Raw genomic sequence first — 22,175 nt, forward strand, 5'->3', positions numbered from 1 at the left:
CTTTCGTGTTGTTTTTCCAGTACAAAAAAAATATTTGTACCTAGTTCAAAGTAGAGATGCCCATCCAGTTTGATATTGAGCACAAAACAGCATGCTATTATAGCAAACAAATGACGGTTGTCAGAATGACAGCATCTCTTATCTGTCAAAAGATACATAGGGGTGCCCATCACCGAACGGTGCCTACAACCGAACCTCCTCCCCTGCCTACGTATTACACTGCCTATGATCGCATATTTGTAACACTCGCTTTTTTGTTCATTTTGCAAAAAGCCTGTGAATCGTCAAGAAAGTTAAATTTACTGCTTCTAATCCCACAACAGTAAAATAGGTTTTACCATCTTGCTTATCTTTGGTAAGCTGGAAATGATTGAGTTTGTGGGGTAGGATTGACAAACGATTTACAAAATCAACCAAAATGCAAATGTTACAAATATGCGATCATGGGCAGTACACCGAGGTGAAAAAAGCGTTTTGCATCGAGAAAGCCACCATCACCGCTGGGTGATAAATATGTTTTTTCATCATACTTCACATTTCTACACGTATTGTGACACTGTGACACTTCTTTACGCAGATTTTTAAATCTTGACATTTTTCTTGGAAAATTCCTTTAACGCGATTTTTTTACTCTGGTTTTGATATCTGAGCAGTTTTTTGAGAGTAAAATGAGTTCTACCCGGTTTATAAACAATTTCAAAAATTAAAAATGGATAAAAATTGTATTGTCAAAATTGAATGTACACTCAAACTTAATTGCCTGTATTCCGGGTATTAGCCACCCAGAGTGAAAATTGATTACTATGCCTGAAACTCGATTTGTGCAATTGCACAACATGTGGAAGATTTAATTTGAAAAATGTTTGGGTTTGATCTCAGGAAACCCAGTAAGCTTTTGTAAAAGCCTTACAGTAGGCAATTAATGTTGGAATGTATCACACTAAGGCAAAATAAAACATATCCAGAAAGGCATCATCACCGCTCAAGATGCATTTGAGCTTTTATTCCAACATAAGCCAAACAACTCTACATCATAATGTTGTTACTAGAGCCTTATTATTATCATTTTCAATCGCTACTGAATTAAAATGATTAAATCTAGATCAACATTTGAAAAGGGCGTAACAGCCAAAATTTATTCCTTCTGATTCTTCGTCCACATATATAGCTATATATGTAGACGAAGAATCAGAAGGAATAAATTTTGGCTGTTACGCCCTTTTCAAATGTTGGTCAAGAAATTAAAACGATTCTTTCTTCTTATTGGCATTACATCCCCACACTGGGACAGAGCCGCTTCGCAGCTTAGTGTTCATTAAGCACTTCCACAGTTATTAACTGCGAGGTTTCTAAACCAGGTTACCATTTTTGCAATCGTATTATCATGAGGCTAGCACGATGATACTTTTATGCCCAGGGAAGTCTAGACAATTTCCAATCCAAAAATTGCCTAGACCGGCACCGGGAATCGAACCCAGCTACCCTGTGGCATGCCGCAAATGGTCTTCCAGCTTCCACATAGTGTGGCTATATCACTCGTCGTGCGAGGTGTACATAATGCGCATGGATCAATCATTGCCGCCTGAAATACTCCTGGGTTGAGTGCTAGGAGACCGACTAGTGCAAAGGGATTTGGTTTTAGTGAGTCGAGTGTAGTTAACCCATACACACACTAAGTTGGATACGCTTGACCAATGTGCAGAATAGAGATTTCCGATACCATTTTCTAAAACAATGGAACGTCCTATGCCTTGCGTTCGTTTTTTCCATAATGTCAGCGAAAATTGTGCACAGAACTTTACTCTTAATCACACCGACCACAAAAAAGTTTGCCTCCATAAAAATCCATTATAGGGGAACGGTTCGCCACTTCATCTCATAGTTCCAGGCGCTATAGTATTTGCGCAAATAGCCAGCATGAGATAACCGCTAGAAATTTGTATGGCGAAAGACATCTAATGCGAGTTTTCTCAAAATTAGGAACTTTTCACAGAGGCGTCGCGTGGTCAATTCTTCAACCTGTGCACTATTTTAATATTTCGAGAAAAACACATAAAAGGTACCTGAAATGATAAACGAGTTATTTCCCAGCGCGTTTCTCAATAAGTTTTGCTTATTTTGTTGCATCTAACTGGTTCTAGATACTTGATAGTGATAGCTTAAAAGTGATAGTTCGTAAAATTAAAAATTACTATCACCAGAATCGTTTTCAATGTGACAAATAAGACATACATCTATTCGGAAATTATTGAGCTGGCACTTTCAATTCTAATTTGAGTTATTTCGTAAAATAAGACAAAGTTTTAAATAGAGAAAAGGAAAAGGACTATATCAATCATGCAAAGTTACTAATAATAACTTGAATTAGCATGTCACATCAGAAAAAAAGTCTATACAATAAACAATGAAGTTCATAGCCTTAACTCTTCTCAATTAATAATTATTCTATTTACAATTTATTTCTTTGATCAATATTCTGGACTGGACAGAACAATTTTCCGTCCATTTCCTCATAAAAAATTCTTAAATTTGTGTGGACCATTGACATTTGACGTACCCCCCTCCTTAACTATATATATTGGATTTCTGATTTTCATCAGAAGATGAAATGTCTGCTTACATTATGTTAATATTGTCGGATACTTCAATGTCGAATATAATAAGCGTATTTGTAAACAGGCTTTACTGCAAACGCTTATTAGAGATGAAAATTTCTGTTTAAATTGAGCTAATGTCGCGCTAGTATTATCGGACAGTACATTGTCGCCAGGATTAGTGGATATGTAAACTGGCCATCGCATTCAATATCAAATATCAAAAGCGCTTTTGCTTCGCGGTGCTTATTCAACGCGGAACTTTCGTTATGGAACGCTTTGAGGGAGCAGAAATGCGCGCGCTTTAAGGTTCCCCCAAACACACGCGACGCGACAGTCGCGACGCGATTCTATCGCTTGGCGACAGCGATTCTGTCGCCATTGGTATGGAAGCGTAGATAGAAAATTGCCTGCAGCGACCCAACGTTAGAATCGCGGCGACTAGTTGTCGCCGTCGCGGCGATGAAATCGCTTAGGTCTGGGGGAGCCTTTACTCTTCTCTTTCGATTTTGTTCCGATTGCGCTCTCTTCACCGAATCGCGCATGCGCTGTTTGAAGGGGTTCTCGATAGGCACCAAACCGTGCACTGCAAGCGAAGAACGCTTTGACTACCTATACATCGCCGATTGCGGTTACAGCAGATGATCCACACATACAAAATAATGCGTGTATGATGCATGACAAAGCGTTTTCGGCTGAAAGTTCCGTGTTGAATCAACATGTGGTGTGGGGGGGTGGGTTCGATATCGTACAGAAAAATATAACGCGCCCCCATCGCAGCATTTAGTTGCCTCACATTACATGCCGCCTATAAAAAGCACGCATATTTTCCGTTTATGTATCTAATAGTCAAATTTGCATGAAACATCTATTAAATGCACATAATTCAAATATATGTTTGGATTAGAAAGACAAGAAATCTATCGAGAGTTTAAATGTTGGGGATAGAATTGCCACATGTGCAGTGCACAGGTTGCACATGCGGACGCGACGCCTCTGACTTTTCATGAAAAAATATTTGTTACCGGATATGAAGGATGGTGTCCGCTACTACGCCTACCAAATATTTTTTCGATTGAGGTGCTTAATTTTGAGAAATCAAACCTTAGGTGCCTTTCGCCATACTGATTTCAGAAAGTTAACTCTTAGTGTGCCGCTGTAAGCATGCCCAAAGCAGGCGATTCATTTGTAGCAATTTAGTCATTTTGTATCCGTCGGATCGCTATTTGATTTAGGGGAAAAGACGGCTTTGGCAGGTTTTGTTCTATTATTGGCAGGGGGTTTTTAGGCTCAAATTTGGCCTAAACATTCTTTGCATATCAAAGAATATTGTGGCCAAATTTCATAAAATTTGGTCGACAAAAACCCCCCTGCCAATAATAGAACAAAACCTGCCAAAGTCGTCTTTCCCCCTATATAGTGAATTATGATAAAAACAAGCATTTTCGGTGGACTAAAACTTATATGAGATGTCAGATTGAAGTCAGCACTTCAATGGACTACTATAGAAACGTTTTTTATTACTACAATTTTTGTAAGGACATGACCGACGCTATTGTTAGTTTCAAATATTATTTATTATTAAATTTGTATTATGAAATTGGCTAATTAGTTACATTATGTTTTGATTACCATTCTTAAGTTTGTTTCAATTTTGTTCGAGCTACAATCTCCGTGTTATGAATAATATCGCAAAAATGACAATTATGATGCACGTGCATCACTTAAACACACTCCACATACTTTGTAGTAACATCCCCATTTTGGCAACATTAAAATCCGGTCATGTTGCCGAAATCGGGAAGAGACTGTATTTGATCGTTTAAATAATAAATTTATTACTGGCCTGCGATGCAAGTTCTTTGAACACTTCTATATCACGAGCTACTCAATACTTAAAATCATTTTTAAAGCTCGTGTCCCTTTCCAAATGAGGATCATGCTCTACAAAAAAAAAGTAACTAGATCCTCAACCATCGGCATGTATTCATTGCAAACAAATTTCTGTTTCGGGTTCATCATCGACACCTTCGCCTTCTCGGACGTCACTAATAATGTCAACTAAGAGCTCCTTTGATTGTCGCATTCTGGAACCCTTCTCCTCTGACATTTTTTTCCACTGTCAATTTCTTGACTTGCTTTACAGTTGTTTACACTTGCCGGCCTTAGCTGTTTCCAACAATTCTTCATGGATTTTTTTTCAGGGCGTCGATAACATTGAAAGACGAGCTTTCTTCAATTTGCTGAAGTATGTAACATCGAACGTTGACTTAATGTAATATTGTTAAGCGTAAGAATTATACCCTGATCTAGAGGTTGTATAACTAAGGCCGTGTTAGGTGCCAGCAAAAACCATCTTGACGTGTGGGTATATAAAATCCATCTGCCCAGTTGCATTTATAATGAGAAGCATCTGGAACTCTAATCCCATCGAATCGATGTAAGATTTTACCTTCGGCACAAAAAGGCTCTCAAGCCACTGTTTGAAAATAACCTTTGCCACTTATGCTTTTGGATTGCTCATCCAGAGAACAGGAAGGTTCTCAAAGTTATCACTATTCATATATTGTGGTCGCTTCCAATAAAGACGACAAATAATTTCGAGTTGGCATCTTCTTCCAAAACAGCCCGGTCTTATCGGCGATGAAAATCAATCTGCTGTGCATGCTACCTCGTTGATAATGTTCTCAAGACTATTTGGGTAATCCGTTTCAGCTTCCAAGTCAGCCAAAGCGGTTTCTCCCTGTATCTTAAGATGCTTTTCATGGATAAAAACTTAGAATCAACCTTTGCTGGCAATAAATTCCATTGTGTTTCTTGTGATTGTCTAAAGATCCTAAAGATCTAGGTTGGCCCCAGGGGGTACATCGGACAAAAATTCGTAATGGTGGATGTTTTTTTGAAATTTTTTCAATTAAGTCTGGATAATTGTTTAATTTTTGATTCTAAGGCTTCGTATTGTACATAATATCAATAGCGATCAGTAAATCAAAGCCTAATCAATATTGACTACCACAACCAGCTAAGTGTATGAAAGGCTGAAGGACAATAGGTAAAAACAAACAAAACGGCGAAAGAACAAATTTTGAAAATCCTTAATGTAACCGATCTGATTAAGACAAAAGCATGTTGAATGATATGTTTGTAATATGCTTCTGAACTAAAATCTAGAATCTGAAGGTTCGGAAACGCCCATTTAAGAGGCTCAAAAGCAATCCTCACGCAATCCAAATTTAAAAGTACTTGCAAGACACTCAAAAGCCTACTTTTAAATTGCCTTTTAAGACGCTCGGAAGCCTCCTTTCAAGAGGCTCGGAAGCCTCCTTCCAAGGGATTCGAAAACCCGTTTCAAGAGGCTCAATAACAGAATTAAGTATTATTGAAATAATTTCTCCTGCTCGGATTGATTTGGAAAGTTCCTCGGAATAACGAAAATTACTAACAACTTTTTGGATTGGAACCATGTGGATAATGGAGAGCATGGCCGGACTTTGGCAAGAGCCCGGGGCTGACAGTTTTCGGGGGCCGGGGTTTCTGGTCCGTTTTTCATATAATATCTTGTTAGTTACGCTAATTTTCATTACGGCGGTAAAAATCGGGGGTACCTTAATGAATGAATTCTTGCTTAACTTTTCAAAAGGACCTAAGTAACATTTTTTCATGATTTAATTTGAATACTGCAATCAATAGCGTTCATGTTGTTATGTTGATTGCGCATTCAAATTAATTCATGAAAAAAATGTTACTTAGGTCCTTTTGAAAAGTTAAGCGAGAATTAGTTCGACGGAATACCTCTCAAGAAAAAAGTTGGAAACCGCTGATATAGGGGAACGGTTCGATACTTCATCCCATAGCTCCCATTTCCATCCCATCAAAAACAAAGCAATGAAAAGGAATTTGGTTTGTCATTTATTTTTGTGATTTGTGAGCACGCGTGTTAGCAAAAAAAAGCAACGAGATTGGTGCTGAAAACGGAACAGTTCCCCTACTACTTGACACTTCTAGCAATAACTGTTAGAATTCGAAGTGAACGAAACTCGTTACTGCAGTCAATTAGAATGCCATTTCTCTTCATTGTTATCTAATTGACAATCCGTTAACCAAGATGAACCTCCGCCATAGAACATAAGCCCCCAAATGACACGTAAACTCGTGGCAGTGGGCGACTCATCAATTCCAAGGACGTGATCAGAGCCGTTATTGATCATTTAGGAATTCCAGAACTCTTGGACTGTGCACATTGAGGTTGTAAGGCAAAATCGTATGCTTCACGATGCAACTACGAAATTTGCGGTTATTTTGCTTATGCCCAATGTACATATCACGCAAAAGGAGTCCAAAAATGTTCGGCCGAAAGCGCAAAATAAATTTTAATGCACCCTTTTCCTAATAGTAATGAACTTCCTCGATTTTCTGATATTTCTCTTTTCGATAACATTTCCCATCTTCTTACCTTGGTATAATCTGCACACTTATCCAAATCCACCTGCCTAAGTGTTCCGAAAAAAATAATCCATCGATCGTTTACCACAGCGAAAGTAAATAATCCTCTAGTTTTTGCCCGGGTCTTCAGAACATATCGTCGATGGATAATGTTTTCTTCTTCAACAATCAATGAATCACCAACACATTCTCACGCGATTTTTGACCATCGTCCGTCTTCAACAACACAACAACAACACCGCCAGAACAGAACGGACGATTCACCGCAACCAGCAGGGAAAAAACCTTATCCAACACACACTTGTTCACACCTCACCGCACACCGGCCAGCAGAATCTCCCGGCCGGACGAAACTCGAAAGTCCAATTTTGCTTATGCCTGTTTGCTCTTCTTTTATTCACCTCTTTGCTTCGGATGGTCCTTCTTCTCCTCAATCATCATCACCATCATCATCCACACACCGTCGTCGGTGAAGAAGCTCTTCTTCTTATGACAGCGGCAGCAAATCCACTCTGATTACGGACGGCACTTTTCCCGATTTTCGGTTCTTGAACCAACCGCACAGCGCAACCTGCATCGGCAACTTCCGGGCGGAAAATCCTCCTGCTCCGAGCACACACTTGTCACACTGGTCACGAGAGCCCGAATCGCGTGAAAAACTTCCTTTTTCTGTCAAAAAATGGCTTCCACACACCTGAAAATTCGAAGACCTTGAGAACACACCACTCTCGAAAATAATTCAAACCAAAAAAAACTACCCAAGAGCCCCGAACTGGCACATCACAGCTCGCAAGCGAATGAAAAAATACTGAAACGTGTGAAACAAGAACCAGCAGCAGCAGCTCGCCTCGCAGTGCTCAGCAGCAGCGCTGCAACAGCGTGAATGGCAGGGATGCCAAATGGAATTCTGTTTTGCTTGATTATCTTTTCTCGTGGCTGTATGGGAAATTTTACACCACCTTGCCACTTGTCAAATTGACGAAGTTTACAATCAAAGCATAGATTACATAAGAAAATTATTTTGAGCTTCACTTGTCATAAGACGAGTGTGTACCTTCCCATTTAATTCCACCACTTGATTGTACCTTGACAGATACGTATTTCGACCTCAACAGTAAGATCATCTTCAGTGTCCCGTACTTGATTCGACTTCACGACTTCAAGTCGAGTCAAGTACGAGACACTGAAGACGCCCTTACTGTTGAGGTCGAAATACGTATCTGTCAAGGTACAATAAAGTGGTGGAATTAAATGGGAAGGTACAAACTCGTCTTATGACAAGCATAGATTATTGTATAATGACGTAGTTTGACAGATCACAGGGACTTAGTCTCTAGAGCAGCTTCCGGAAAAACTGTTTTGCGATTTATCAAGAATGTTGATGTCTAGTGTGATTGATTTATGGTAAGAAGCAAAGCAAAATAATCACTGGAATATTCGGATCAAAATGACTTTGAATGGAAATTAAAAAAATATATATTCGGTTTATCGATTTTAATTCAACAAGCTCTATGAAATGTCAAAAAAGTGAGGCAAATGATTGTATCAGTCAATAAAGTATGTATGCTCTTGTGGTTGTTGATGCGTTAATGTTAACTTCCGTAGGTAATAGTTCAAATGAGTAAATAATACCGCAAACAACAATGATTTTTATGAAATAACTTTTATCACCTGTGGTTTATTATGAACGACTTCTAAGTAACTGTGAAGGATTCTGTAAGCATTTCAAAAAATAAATAACGGGTACCGTTCGCGCATTTTGCCTATCCAAGCCATAAACTTATTCATATTAGTGAAATTAATTAAAAAATTAAATGAAATATTTTTTCTGATTTTGTAACAGCCCCTATTTTATCACCCCAAAACTCACCAGGGGAAGAATAAAATCAAGATATTACTGGATTTACGTTAGAAATATTTTTCTAGAATTTCTAGAAAAATCGCCTTTTAGCCTATTCAGATTAAGTCATTTATGAGTAACTTGATGCCAATCCCCAATACATTCAATTTTATTTCTAATATTTAACTCGATAATTATTTTAATAAATGATCTATTACGCCCTTTAAGGTTCAATTTTATATACATGACTGATGACTGACATGCAGGGATTGCAGAAATTGCTCTAAATAGATAACGAACAACGATAAAAAAGAGGCAAAAACCTCTTCGAATCATAACAAGCTATATGAAAACAAAACTATCGCACTTGTATACTGCCTTTATTCGCATATCTTTCCCATCTTAGATGGTTTTCCTATTCATATGGGACAAATATGCGATTCACGGCAGTATACAAGTTGAAAAAAAACTAATTCGGATAGCCGGCCCCCACCGAGCGGGTTTGATAAAACGCTTTGTTCTCGCTCATTTTTTCGCACAGCTGTGTAAAACAAGTTGAAATGCATCATCAGAACCGGTGCCTTCCGAAATTGGGGTTTATTAAAAGAAATTTATTATGGGTTGTAGCCCCCCGAATCAGTTCATTATCGTAACAGCTACCGAAAACCGTCTCTCACGGTATGCTACCTATCGAGAGTGTATACAGACATGATAAGTGAGAGATTTTCTCATTCTCTTTTGGATTCAAACTCTGCTGACATGACAATAATGTTAAAAGCATGCCTCTAGTCAAAACTAACTTATAATTCCTCAGAATTCCTCCTTCTTTATTTCATAAGCGTTTTCATTAGTGTTTGATCGATCGTTCACTTGTAGAACGCGTCGATTCTGTTCAAATAAGTCTGATTCTTCACAAGCCACTGGAATGTACTGAAGTCGGTTTTCACGCGGAGGATACGTTCCGTGTAAATCGAAACCGCGTGAATCTTCAAAAACTACGCAAATTCCGAAAACCGCATAAAAAACTATTTCATTAACAATAGTTTTGTCGTAGTTTCCGTATATTTCCGGATTTTTATTAAAAACCGCGTAGAGACTCATTAAAATAATCCGCGTAAAAATTGTCGCCTATAAAACGACACGCATAAAAATTAGCATTAGCATTAGCATTGTTACGGTGTAATTCGTAGATTGGACACTAGTGATACTCATGTTTTACTTTTGAGATCCTTATCTAGAATGCTATCAGAAATCAAGAAGGGGAGTGGTCCTTGATTTCAGTCTTAAACAAAAATAACAAAAGCATGAAGATTACTACTCCTGGCCACGCCCATCTTCACCGTAACTAGAGAGGGGAAGGAAATGTTGATGTGGTACTTACTTAACGAGAGGCCACCGACTTAGCGACACCCTCATAAATACCACGGAGTTGGATAATGAGGAAGGTATTCGTTGGGTCAGGATTTGCCTGTAGCTGGCAATGTAACCGTGGTAGATCTTACCCCGTAACACACCACGTAAAGGTGTCTACTATAAAACGACTCGCATTGCTACTTCGCGTACCTGAAGGAATAAAATAGACACCATTTTGCGGTCCTTAGCCTCTTACTCAGAAACTCTTATCTCTACCTCCTCGTGGCGCTGGGATACTAGCAACCTTAGGTAAGATCGGGTAACCAACCCCGGTGGAAACTATGGTCGTATGCTGACAGGGAAGGGAGGATTTGCTCCTCTCCGGAGGTGCAAATTTGATCGAGCGTCTGTTCCCCATGTTAGGGGCGGCTGATCATCGTCCGAGTGCCAGCGAGTCGGATCTTGGAACGTGAGAACTTTGAATGAACCAGCACGTGTTGGGCTCCTGGCTCGTGAGCTGCAGAAGGTCGGCGTGAGTGTGGCAGCAATCCAGGAAATACGGTGGCCCAGAACTGGAGAACGTAAATTCCGGGCGGTGGATCCCATAGCAAACACTTCATTCAAGTACCACATCTACTATAGCGGCGGTGACAGAGCAGAACGAGGAGTTATCGTGTTATCCGGTAGAAGCCGATAAGTGACCGCATTTGCGTGTTGAAAATGAAGGGCAAATTCTTCAATTATAGCCTGACCAGCAGCTATGCCCCAACAAACGATAAGCCTGATGACGTGAAGGATGAGTTCTATGAGATCCTTGATAAGGCCTACGGAGAGTGCCCAACACACGATGTAAAGATTGTCATCGGGTATGCAAATGCGCAGATCGGAAGAGAAAGTTTCTTCCGCCCTGTCATTGGTACGGAAAGCCTTCATTCCGCTACCAACGATAATGGTCTGCGACTTGTAACCTTTGCTGCTGCTAGAGGGTGGCAATAAGCAGTACCTACTTGGCACGTAAGAATATCCGCTAACACATTTGGCAACATCCGAGTGGAGACACTTGCTCACAGATAGACCACGTGCTGGTCAACGGACGACATTTCTCGGATGCTATAGATGTAAGGTCCTTCAGAGGTCCGAACATCGACTCGGATAACTATCTTGAATTCACGAAACAACAGAACTATGCGTTTCAATATCCAACGCTTGTCAGTTGAAGGAGTTGCTGAACAGTACCACCAGACGCTGGACGAGCGGATAGGAGATGCCACCGGATCTGGCGACGTCAACAGATTGTGGGAAAATATCCACGAAGCTGTGACTACAACAGCGCAGGAAGTGTTAGGCACTGCACAGCGACTCAATGGTTGGTTCGATAAGGAGTGCCAGCGAGTAACGGACGAGAAAAATGTAGCTAGGAGTCAAATGATAGTGGCTCGTACCCGTTTCAACAGAGAACGGTACAGTGTAGCAAGGGCAGAAGAGAAACGAATGCACCGTAGAACAAAAAGGCAACACGAAGAGAGTGTGATAGCTGAAGCGCAGGAGAACATGGATAGAAACGATATGCGAAGGTTTTACGCAACTGTCAATGGCGCGCGGCATAAGACTTCCCGCCAAGTGCAATGACCAAGAGCCAGGTGGAAGGAGCACTTCAAAGATTTGTTGAACGGTGAAAATGAAAGTGTATTAAGGAGCGACGGACAAGCTGTGGAACCACCAACGCTGGACGAGGTTAAGAAACGAGCTGAAAAACAGTAAAGATCGAGCTTCTCAAACACGGAAGTGAGCAGCTGCATCAATCAATCCACATATAAGAAAGGGCACAGACTAGAGTGTGCCAATTACAGAGGGATCACCCTTCTGAACTCGGCGTACAAAATCCTGTCGCGTATCCTGTTTAACAGACTGAGACCGCTTGAGGAGTCCTTCGTCGGCGAATACCAGGCAGGTTTTTGTGAGGGCCGATCAACGACGGATCAGATGTTTAGCCTACGGATGATCCTTGATAAATTCTGGGAGTACAACTTGCATAGTCACCATCTGTTCATTGATTTCAAAGCAGCGTACGATTCAGTGAAACAAAATGAGCTGTGGCAAATAATGTCCAAACATGGTTTTCCGGCGAAACTGATTAGACTGATACGTGCAACGCTGGATGGCTCGAAATCAAGTAATAAACTATAGAGGAAGATTGTCGCTGCCGTCACTGGCGAAACATCTTTTGCTGGTGAGGATAGGGCACTAAATGTCAATGAAGGAAAATCAGTACGTTTTGACAGATAGGTACCCAACTTGTTTGGAGACGATAACAAAGGGAACCGCAGCGACAATCGTCCTCTATAGTTTACTACCTCTATTGGACGACCTTATTGGAATCGATCGCAGAGCAGTAGTGGAAGCTTTTGTCTCACTGAAGAGGGAGGCGGCGAGGATAGGCTTAACCATTAACTCTACCAAGACAAAGTACATGGTGGCAGGTAGAGATAGAGGACGACCTAGTGGTGTTGGTGCTGAGGTAGTGCTTGATGGGGATGTGTTTGAAGTTGTTGAAGAATTTGTTTACCTTAGAACGCTTGTGACATGTGACATGCTGCTGCGAATAGGGACTTTTACGGATTACGTAACCAGCTTAGGTCCCTCAACATGCAGACAGAAACGAAATTTGCTCTATACAAAACTCTGATTCTACCAGTGGTCCTTTATAGACATGAAGCATGGACAGGGGATCAATTTTTCTTGGATGCACATGTAAAACAAGCGACAAAAGAGAACCAACGACAAAGCTTTGTTTTTGTCGGAGATAATAATGACAAAGATCCGAAAAGTTTTGTCAGCAACAAAAAAGAAAACAATTTTGTTGCTAACTTTTCATTCCGTTATTTTTCATTATCTCTCAATTTTCGGTTTTATGCTATCGTAGCTTTTGCTTTTATGGAAATATTTGATAATCTAACTGTAATAACAAAAATAGCTTTGTATTTTCGGAAAGATCAAAGCATGCAAGGCAAATGATTCTTGTCATATTGTGTTCGGGTTCTAATAAAGGCTTGTTGTGAGGTGCGTTTGTCAGTAACAAACTCTGTTGATGACAAAGGGTGTATTGTTAGGCGTTGCTCGAATATTGATTCCCTGAGCATGGACATTAAAAGAGGCGGACCGGAGAGCTTTCGGGGTTTTCGAGCGAAAAGTGCTGCGTACAATACTCGGAGGGAAACTAGAAAATAGAGTGTGGCGCAGACGCATGAATCATGAGCTGTATCAAGTATACAAAGAAGAAAATATTGTGAATCGTATAAAATACGGCAGACTTCAGTGGGCTGGTCACTTAGTGTGAATGTCGGAAGAAAGAATAGCGAAAACAATATTCAACAGAGAATTAGATAGGGGCCGGCGACTTCGTGGAAGGCCACGAACACGCTGGCTGCACGCGGTAGAATCGGACCTGGAGACCCTGAACGTTCGGGGAAACTGGAGGAACATCGCCCAAGACCGACGATTATGGAGCTCTACAATACGCCAGACATAGGTGTATCGACGCTGTAGCCAACCAGGTATCCAGGTAGGTACCATTCCTCTTATAGCAATAATCGTCGAATGAATTTTCGTCTCATTATCCTGCATTGACCATCGTTTGGATTTAAAGAGCCACTAGCAACTACGAAATGTACAATCATGCTAATAGAAAAAGCAATATTCGTTTTGATAATCGATGGAAATTTCATAAATTATGTGGACATTCTGTTGAGAAGTCCAAATATCATTAATTTATGTAAAACGTACTTCGATGTCGGTTGTGACGTGGATGCGCTTCTGAATAGGACGAAATATTTTTGACAAAACCTGTCCAACGTAGCTACTGTTTGAGGGTTTTTGGGAAAGAGAGAACAATTTTTAAATTTTCAATCGATAGGTAATTATGTATGTCAGAATAAATCACAGTTGTCTCATGTTTGCTTAGAAACTCAGGCATTTCTATAAAGCTTCAATGTTTTGAATTTGATAAAATTTATGAATACGATTTTATTTGAACGTGGGGCAATAAGAAGCATTCAAAATTAGGATCGACATATAAAAACGTCTAACCGTCGATTTAAAGTTTTTAGACAAATTTCAAAATTACATTTTCACAAACCCAACTAATTTTAGGACCACACTTTATACGGAAACAAAAATTTTCTATTCAATTCTTTTTTAACTTTTTTGTGTATGTCCAAATGATATAAATTTCGACTATTTGTTCCACCAACAAGGAATGTAAAACTGAACCATTGCCAATGACAACAATATTGTCCTGTTTTGTAAGTGTCAGAACAAACTCAACTCGCAATAAGCGTTTGTCCCAATTTTTTTTTGCAGTGCATTTAACATGTTTTCCCCAAAGCAGCCTACCATATTTCGAATGAAATGCAACACCGAAGAAGGATTTGCTCAATCAACTTCAATGGGTTCTAAAAGCCTCTTGATGAAGACCTTTCGTCTTGTCTTGTTTAAAAAAAAGTGCCGGACAACGTCATAACAAATGTTCGGAATTTTCTTTTACTATGTCACAGAAGCGACTCCTATCATTTTGAATTTTTCCTATGATGAGCTTTAAATGATATCGACCCTGACCTGTAAAGAGACGTCGTATACGCGCTTCGGCCTCCGGTCATGTTATGAAACGGTCAGTGATGAAACGAAGTGATGAACATTGGCCGCTATTTCCATGAATTTCGAACCATACAAGGTTGGTACACCTAATGTATATGTTTTGCCATAAGATTCGTAAGGTACGCAAATACTTTTGGTATCACGCTTAAACAAAATCAAACGATTGTGTCGCGAAAGGCTAAGGGGATAAATCTGAGGTTTCAATTTGAAAAAAAATCATTGTTTCTCTACTCGTTCATACTTTGCAAGCGACAATTTTTTAACGCTCGGAGACCTTAATGTTAACAATTTAAATTATTTTTCTATGACTTTTTGACAGTAAGCTCACTGTTTGAATGCTTACCCTTTGTAAAATCAAGATAGGAATGTTCCATAATCAAAAATGTTAAGTTTTTCGAAATCTATTTAAGAGAAGATGAAATTACATGAAGGGAAAAAATCACAAAAATGAAGCTTAGCAATAAAAATCTATTTGAAATACTTGACGAGTACCAATATCCGTAAAATTTTAGATTTAGCCTCAGGTTTTATAACAGAATGAAGATATCAAGCAAAATTTTTCATAACGACGTATGTAACAAAAAGTAAACAAAACGGGGTTTTTAATACAACGTGACAATCACACGCGGCTTTAAATAATACGCATCGATTTTACTGATTTTAGATCTTAAAATTCTTTAATTCGATCTTTTGCGAATCGACGTATGTAAAAATTTCTATTTTGAAGTCTCACTGTTACATACGTCGCTTTAACATATGGGAACTGAGAGCGACCTATGTAACAAAAAAAGCAAAACAAAACAAAACTGCAGTTGCGTCAATCGTGCAACTATGGAAAACCGACCAATGTACACCGACGTACGTGTAGCATACCGGTGTATGTATAATTTTATCGTTTTTCACAGTGAATTTGAATGAACTGAGCTTTGCTGTGAAGCACGCTTATTACGTGTCATGTAATGATGCATGCCAGCGGAAAAAGTATTGAAAAAAGATTTAGTTTTAAAACAGTTTTAGAAAAGTTTTGCCAACTTTCTGCAAAGGATTTCTCGAATCCTCATAATTGTTACATACGTCGTTATGAAAAATTATGCTTGATATGATCTAATGTTAATACTCCTGGAATTCCTGAATGAGTTTTAGGAGTACATATCGAGATTATTATCTGTCCTGGATTATTAATCAAACTGATGCTACATCTTAAATTTTCTAAATTTTGGCGCCCGGGAACTACTACTCATTCGGAAATACTAATGCATACCAAACAGCTTAAATATATAGCATTCATAAATTAAAAAAAATATATATATATAAATTTTGGAATGTATGTGGCTAATGCAATGTATAAGTTTTTTTATATAAGTAATACTTTTTCAAATAAGTTTTAGAATAATTAAAAATAACATTCAATTTACGTGTAGATTTTACTATGGGACAAGCTGTCAAAGTGAGTTATTTGTCAGAGAAATTTATAAAAAAAAATGCATGTTATTATTAGTTTACATTAGAAATTACGGCTTTGGCAGGTTTTGTTCTATAGACTATCCAAGTAAAAACAAGAAGAAGACACACGACGGTGTTAACTTTGACCTTTGACATTACATATTTAATATGTAATTCAGAACTATTTCCGTATCGTACATCAATCAGATTTCAATTGCAATTTGTCTAGAATTTATTATAAGCATTTTAAAATTATCTTCCTATGCTGTGCTGTAGGATCTGTCAAAGTTAACACCGTCGTGTGTCTTCTTCTTATTTTTACTTGGATTCGTCTATTATTGTCAGGGGGTTTTTGTTAATCAAATTTTATGAAACTTGACCACAATATTCTTTGATATGCAAAGAATGTTTTGGCCAAGTTTCAGTATAATTAGTTATAGAATAATAGAAGAAAACTTGCCAAAGCCGTCATTTCCCCTATATTGTCGCTCAGAAAAATAAATGAATAGAAAATCAACATATTTTTCGAAATTGAAAAAACGCATTTACAAATTTGCCAATCATTCAGTGGTCGCGAATTGTTTTACATTTGGCATCCCTGTCTAGAGAGCGGTGTCACTCTCTCTCTCTTTGCTTACTGCTTCTTTTCGGCCCTCCTCGACGAACGGAACGGGTCTCCTCTTCTTCACGCGAATCAATTTCACACAAAAATTCCCAACACGCAAGGGTTTCTTCTCGAAGTCGTCTCGTCGTCGACACACTGCACACTTTACTACTTGATTGATTGGCTGGAAAATCTGATTATCACTTGGAATCAATCGAACTGGAAATTTTCAGTTTTCACCGTTCTTCTGCACACCGCTTTTCAGCCCTGTATTTTCGTCACCACACAGAAAAGAAAACCGCTGCTGACCTCCGAACACACACCGAAATGATTTTTCGCGACCGCGCGTCAAATAAAACGAAGCGTTTTGGTTCAAGTCTCGCACTGGTCTGAGAAAGGAAAACGGAATTTTTCACGCGAGTTCGAGACGTTCGAGAGCGATCAGCGAAGACGGAAGAAAGAAGAGAGAACAAGTGTTGCCAAAAACGTGCGATGTATCTCTTCTCACAGTTCGATGTTTTAACTGTCATTATTGATGACACTCCGAGAAAAATTAAGGAATAATTCAAGGTGAATCAAGAGCCAAGCCCACAGTTTGTCATATTGACAAATATTTCTCGGGTACTTATTCAAAAGGACGTATGTGTTTTTGTAAATAAAGATTGAAACGTCGATTTATCGAATCTGATGGCACTCCCATGCAAACCAACACCACCAACAGGTAGCCGAAGGCTTCCCCTACCTGTATGTGGTGATGGTTAAGGCTGCCTTACACCTCGGGAAAATTTTCCGCCGGATTTTGATCCCCGTGCATTTTAAATGGGGCCGGGATTTTGATTTTCCGTGCCCAAATCCCGAAAACATCGCATATGCAAAAATGCATGGGGAAAAAATCCGCGGACCAAATTCCCGAGGTGTAAGGTAACTTAAAACTGCCTCACACCTCAGGAAAATTTTCCAGCGGATTTTGAGCCCAGTATTTTAAATGGGGCCAGGATTTTGATTTTCCGTGTCCAAATTCCGAAAACATCGCATATGCAAAAATGCATGGGGAAAAAATCCATGAACCAAATTCCCGAGGTGTGAGGCTACCTTTAAGGTAGCCTCACACCTCGGGAATTCGGTTCACGGATTTTTTCCCTACCCGGTAAAAATCGTTTACTCATTAATGGGTACTTTTTGTCTGCTATCTCTTTCTCTCTGCTGAAAAATTTACCCATTTTGGGAGAATAAGTGGATTTACTCATTTAAATGAGTAGATCCACTTATTCTCTCAAAATGGGTAAATTTTTCAGCAGAGGGAAAGAGATAGCAAAAAAAAGTACCCATTAATGAGTAAACGTGTTTCTCCGTGTATGTATTTTTGCATATGCGATGTTTTCGGGATTTGGGCACGGAAAATTAAAATCCCGGCCCCATTTAAAATGCACGGGGACCAAAATCCGGCGGAAAATTTTCCCGAGGTGTAAGGCAGCCTTTAGCGTGGGAGTCCTATCAGATTGGACAAATCGACGTTTGAATCTTTGTTTATAAAATCACATACGTCCTTTTGAATAAGTACCCGAGATTTGTCAAGTTCAAGACAAAATTTTCAAAAAGACTTATCTGCTTTTGTAAACAAAGATTCAAACGACGATTTGGCGAATCTGATAGCTCTCCCACGCAAACCAACACCATCAACAGGTAGCGGAAACCTTCATCTACCTATTGATGGTGTTGGTTTGCGTGAGAAAGCTATCAGATTCGTCAAATCGTCGTTTGAATCTTTGTTTACAAAAGCAGATAAGTCGTTTTGAAAATTTTGTCTAGTATTGATATCTGTTTCTAACCGTTCACATCTCTAAACGCTTAGTTCAGTTCACCCAAATATGGGTGAAGAGTACCTAAAATCGCCAAAAAGTGCACATACCTAGATTTGGGTGAATCGACTAGTACCTATATATGGGTAACCTAATGCTACCCATATATAGGTACTTGAAGAAGTGAGAATTATTGGTAAATTTCACCCATATTTGGGTGATTCTCCTGTCTTTTTGTTCGGTATATTTCAAAGGTTTTTTTTCATTTATAAAATAAATAATTATTTAAATATATATGATCTTCTGTATACAGATTCTATATTTCTATAAAAAAAATAACAAATCATCCAAATTTGTTAAAATAGTATTAATAAGCAATCTGAAAATTCATTGGTGGCTAATTAAAAATAATCGGGTTCCCCTCGGAACCGTGAACAGTAGAAGCCGATCCTGGTTGAGTACCATAATTGTACCGCCTTTGTTGCTCTGGATCATATGCGACCGAGGGCCTAAACATGCCTACAGGGATTAGCTGGATGGTCCGCTGCTACTGGAGATTTATGGACGTACTCTGCACAGTACAGCACAGAATTACATGACCTTCCCTTCCTCCGGCTGTGGGAGAGATGAAATTTCTGTTAAATATAAAAAGACGAATAAACTATATTTACTTACGATAAGGTGTCCCCCATCCTTCAGGATTGAATGCGATTTTAGGCAACGGCTAAGGTAGTTTTGGAATCCGGATGAGAATGCGAAAGTCCTACACTCAGCGAACTGGACTATCGAAATTCATAACTGGCGCCTTATAAATGTTCGACTGATTATTCCACTATCAGTGCTTCTTATACGCAGTTACCTCTTCGAATACCCAAGCGTCGATGGGCTGTGTGGTTTACATATTGGCCTCCCGACCTCGACGTCCATGGTTCGAATCCAGTCTGCCGCACTTCCCTTTTTTCAAATGAAAATCATCGTTCATAAGGCAACATAGGGAGCGTCCACAAATTACGTAACGCTTTGAGGGGGGGGGGGTTGGCCAAAGTGTGACGATCCATACAAAATTTTTAGATGTTTCTTACAAAACGTGTGACATAGGGGGGAGGGGGGGTTGAAAATGCCCATTTTTGCGTTACGTAATTAATGGATCTTCCCATATTGAAATTCATACCGATTCCTTGTGGCAAATTTCCATAAAGCTTTTTATTGAAAACCGTACGTCCATTTGCCTCAGTCTATGGTACCAGGTGCTTCCGTTGGTGTAATTGGATCCGCCCCTGGTGCTTTTTACGTGTTGTTTCAACGAATGGAGAAGTTCGCCCTGTAAATGTGAAAACAAAAAAATACACTATGATGGGCATCTTCTCCTAATCAATAACATAATGTAACTTACCGTTTTGTTAATTCATGTCATCTAGTTTTCTCTGACGAAATTTGAAGTTGACCAAGAGTTGACCAGTTCTTCATGATCCGGAAGCCTGCCTGACGAATTTCGACTCCGATACCAGCAAGTAACAGTCCGAATGAAACCTGTGTCATTTTCTCCGGCGTCCGAGATTTTTCGTTTGCACTTGCACTATGATGGCGGGAAGCGATCACGATGGCCAAGGCGATAAGAAGCGATGGTGTATTTCGTTGGTTTGTTGGATTAGCGACCAGTAAGTGAGCGTAATCAGGCGATAAACTTCGGATCGGATCGTACGCAATTTACCCATAATGTACATAATGACACAATATGTTTTCCTTGGACAAATTGATGACGGGATGATCCGGGATGAGAGGAAACGAGGCACGTTCGGGAGCTTCGGGAACGTTTTCGCTAGCTGCTTTGCCATGGACGAGGCCAGTAGCGAATTGGCTGTTTTGCTGCTTCTGGTCAGAACTTTGATTATCGTCTAGAAGTTCCAACATAAAAGAAATGTATCGATAACTCATATTAATAAAATATAACAAAAAACTACAACACAATTACCTTATTTCACGAACCACGACATTGTTTGCAACCGTGACTGCATCAGGAAAGATTCGACAAATAGAACTTTTAATTTTCGATTATTGCGCGGCGGCCATCAATCTGGATTTGTTGATGTTTATTTTTTCAACCAAATATGGGTAAATTAAATTACTCAAATATGGGTAAAGCCAAGGGGTGGGTCGCTGAGCACAGTTAAATTTGTGTTCATCACATTTCTTGTGACTCTGTGTGCCATAAATTGTGCCTCACCTTAAGTATGACACATTGTCATGATGACAGTCAGAAATATCTGGCAACACTAGCGACTAGACATCAGCAGAGTGAAACGGCTGTCATAAGACGTGATACCACGCGATACAATGGCACTCCTCCCAACATCGTTTTTGTGGATGTTTTTGCTTAGCATCAAGCTGACTCTTGCCGTGATGGGAAAAATCGGAGTGCAATGCAGTTCATTAGCATCGGGTGCAGTATATCCGCAGACAAAGTAAATCCGCATGATTCGGTGGTAACAAAAATAGAGTAGATTGTTCAAAAGAAGACAATAGAGGTTGCTGGCGTTTGAGCATCCCTCTCTTCCAAGCGCAAAGGAAAGATAGGATTTGTTTTCATCGGGAAACGTTTCCCGATGAAAACAAATCCTATCCTTGCCACGCGCTTGAAAGAGAAAGATGATCAAACGTCAGCAACCCTTATTCTTAAATCAAGGGCTACTTCACACATTTTGCTTCCTATTGGGGAAGATCCACAAAGTACGTCACGTGATCGGCGATTTTCAACGCCCCCATCCTCTTTCTTCACACTTTTTGTATTGAACCTCTGAATTTTTTGAATGAATCATCACGCTGCTCGGAGCCCTTCCTCCTGAAATCGTGACGTACTTTGTGGATGGCCGTTTGTTCAGCAAAAGCAAAGAAATTTAGACAAACAACAATTTTCTTTTAAAAAAATCAATGATTTGCATGATCGACTAGCTATAACTGCCTCAACGAGAAACACATAAAGATCTGCACTATCTTTTACTTCTTTATTTCTTTAATTATTTTGTTCCCAAAACTCCATAGAAAAATATAAACATTGCCCCCACGTGAATCCACTCGGATTTATACGCGGTCGGAAACATGTAAATATTGTCCTAATATGATGTCAGATGACGTCACGCTGCATTCGTTCATAAGTCGAAACAAAATTTAGCAAGGTTGCCGGTATTTTTTATTCTGATCACTAAAATGTCAAAAGTGTGCCGCAGAGTGTGCCACACTTGTGAATAAAATCCTTAAAATGTGTGCTTGGAATATTGTGCTCAGCGTCCCACCCCTTGGTAAAGCCAGCTTTTGAAAAAAAAATAGTAAATTTGATTGATTTTCTAGGTTTTTTTTACTAATAATATGGGTGAAATAATATGGGACCCTCCTTGGCCGTGCGGTAAGACGCGCGGCTACAAAGCAAGACCATGCTGAGGGTGGCTGGG

General features: G+C 39.5%; 1 protein-coding gene across 5 annotated transcripts in view; it reads right to left on the reverse strand.

Moving 5' to 3' along the window:
* Window positions 1–17,335, reverse strand: part of LOC134207769 (E3 ubiquitin-protein ligase Ubr3) — a 187,153-nt gene extending 169,818 nt beyond the window's left edge. Inside the window, exons 1-2 of one of the 5 annotated variants that reach the window (XM_062683643.1) lie at window positions 16,965–17,335; window positions 7,048–7,731 (exon numbers count right to left, since the gene is read on the reverse strand). The gene's annotated coding sequence lies outside the window, so the exon portion shown is untranslated. Of the gene's footprint in view, window positions 1–7,047; window positions 7,748–7,795; window positions 7,846–16,964 lie in introns of those variants that run through there. The other 4 variants (XM_062683646.1, XM_062683645.1, XM_062683644.1 and 1 more) reach the window with 4 other exon arrangements.
* Between the last annotated feature and the right edge of the window lie 4,840 nt (window positions 17,336–22,175).

Source organism: Armigeres subalbatus, chromosome 1 (assembly GCF_024139115.2).
Source record: "Armigeres subalbatus isolate Guangzhou_Male chromosome 1, GZ_Asu_2, whole genome shotgun sequence".
In the NCBI taxonomy this organism is placed as follows: Eukaryota; Metazoa; Arthropoda; class Insecta; order Diptera; family Culicidae; genus Armigeres; species Armigeres subalbatus.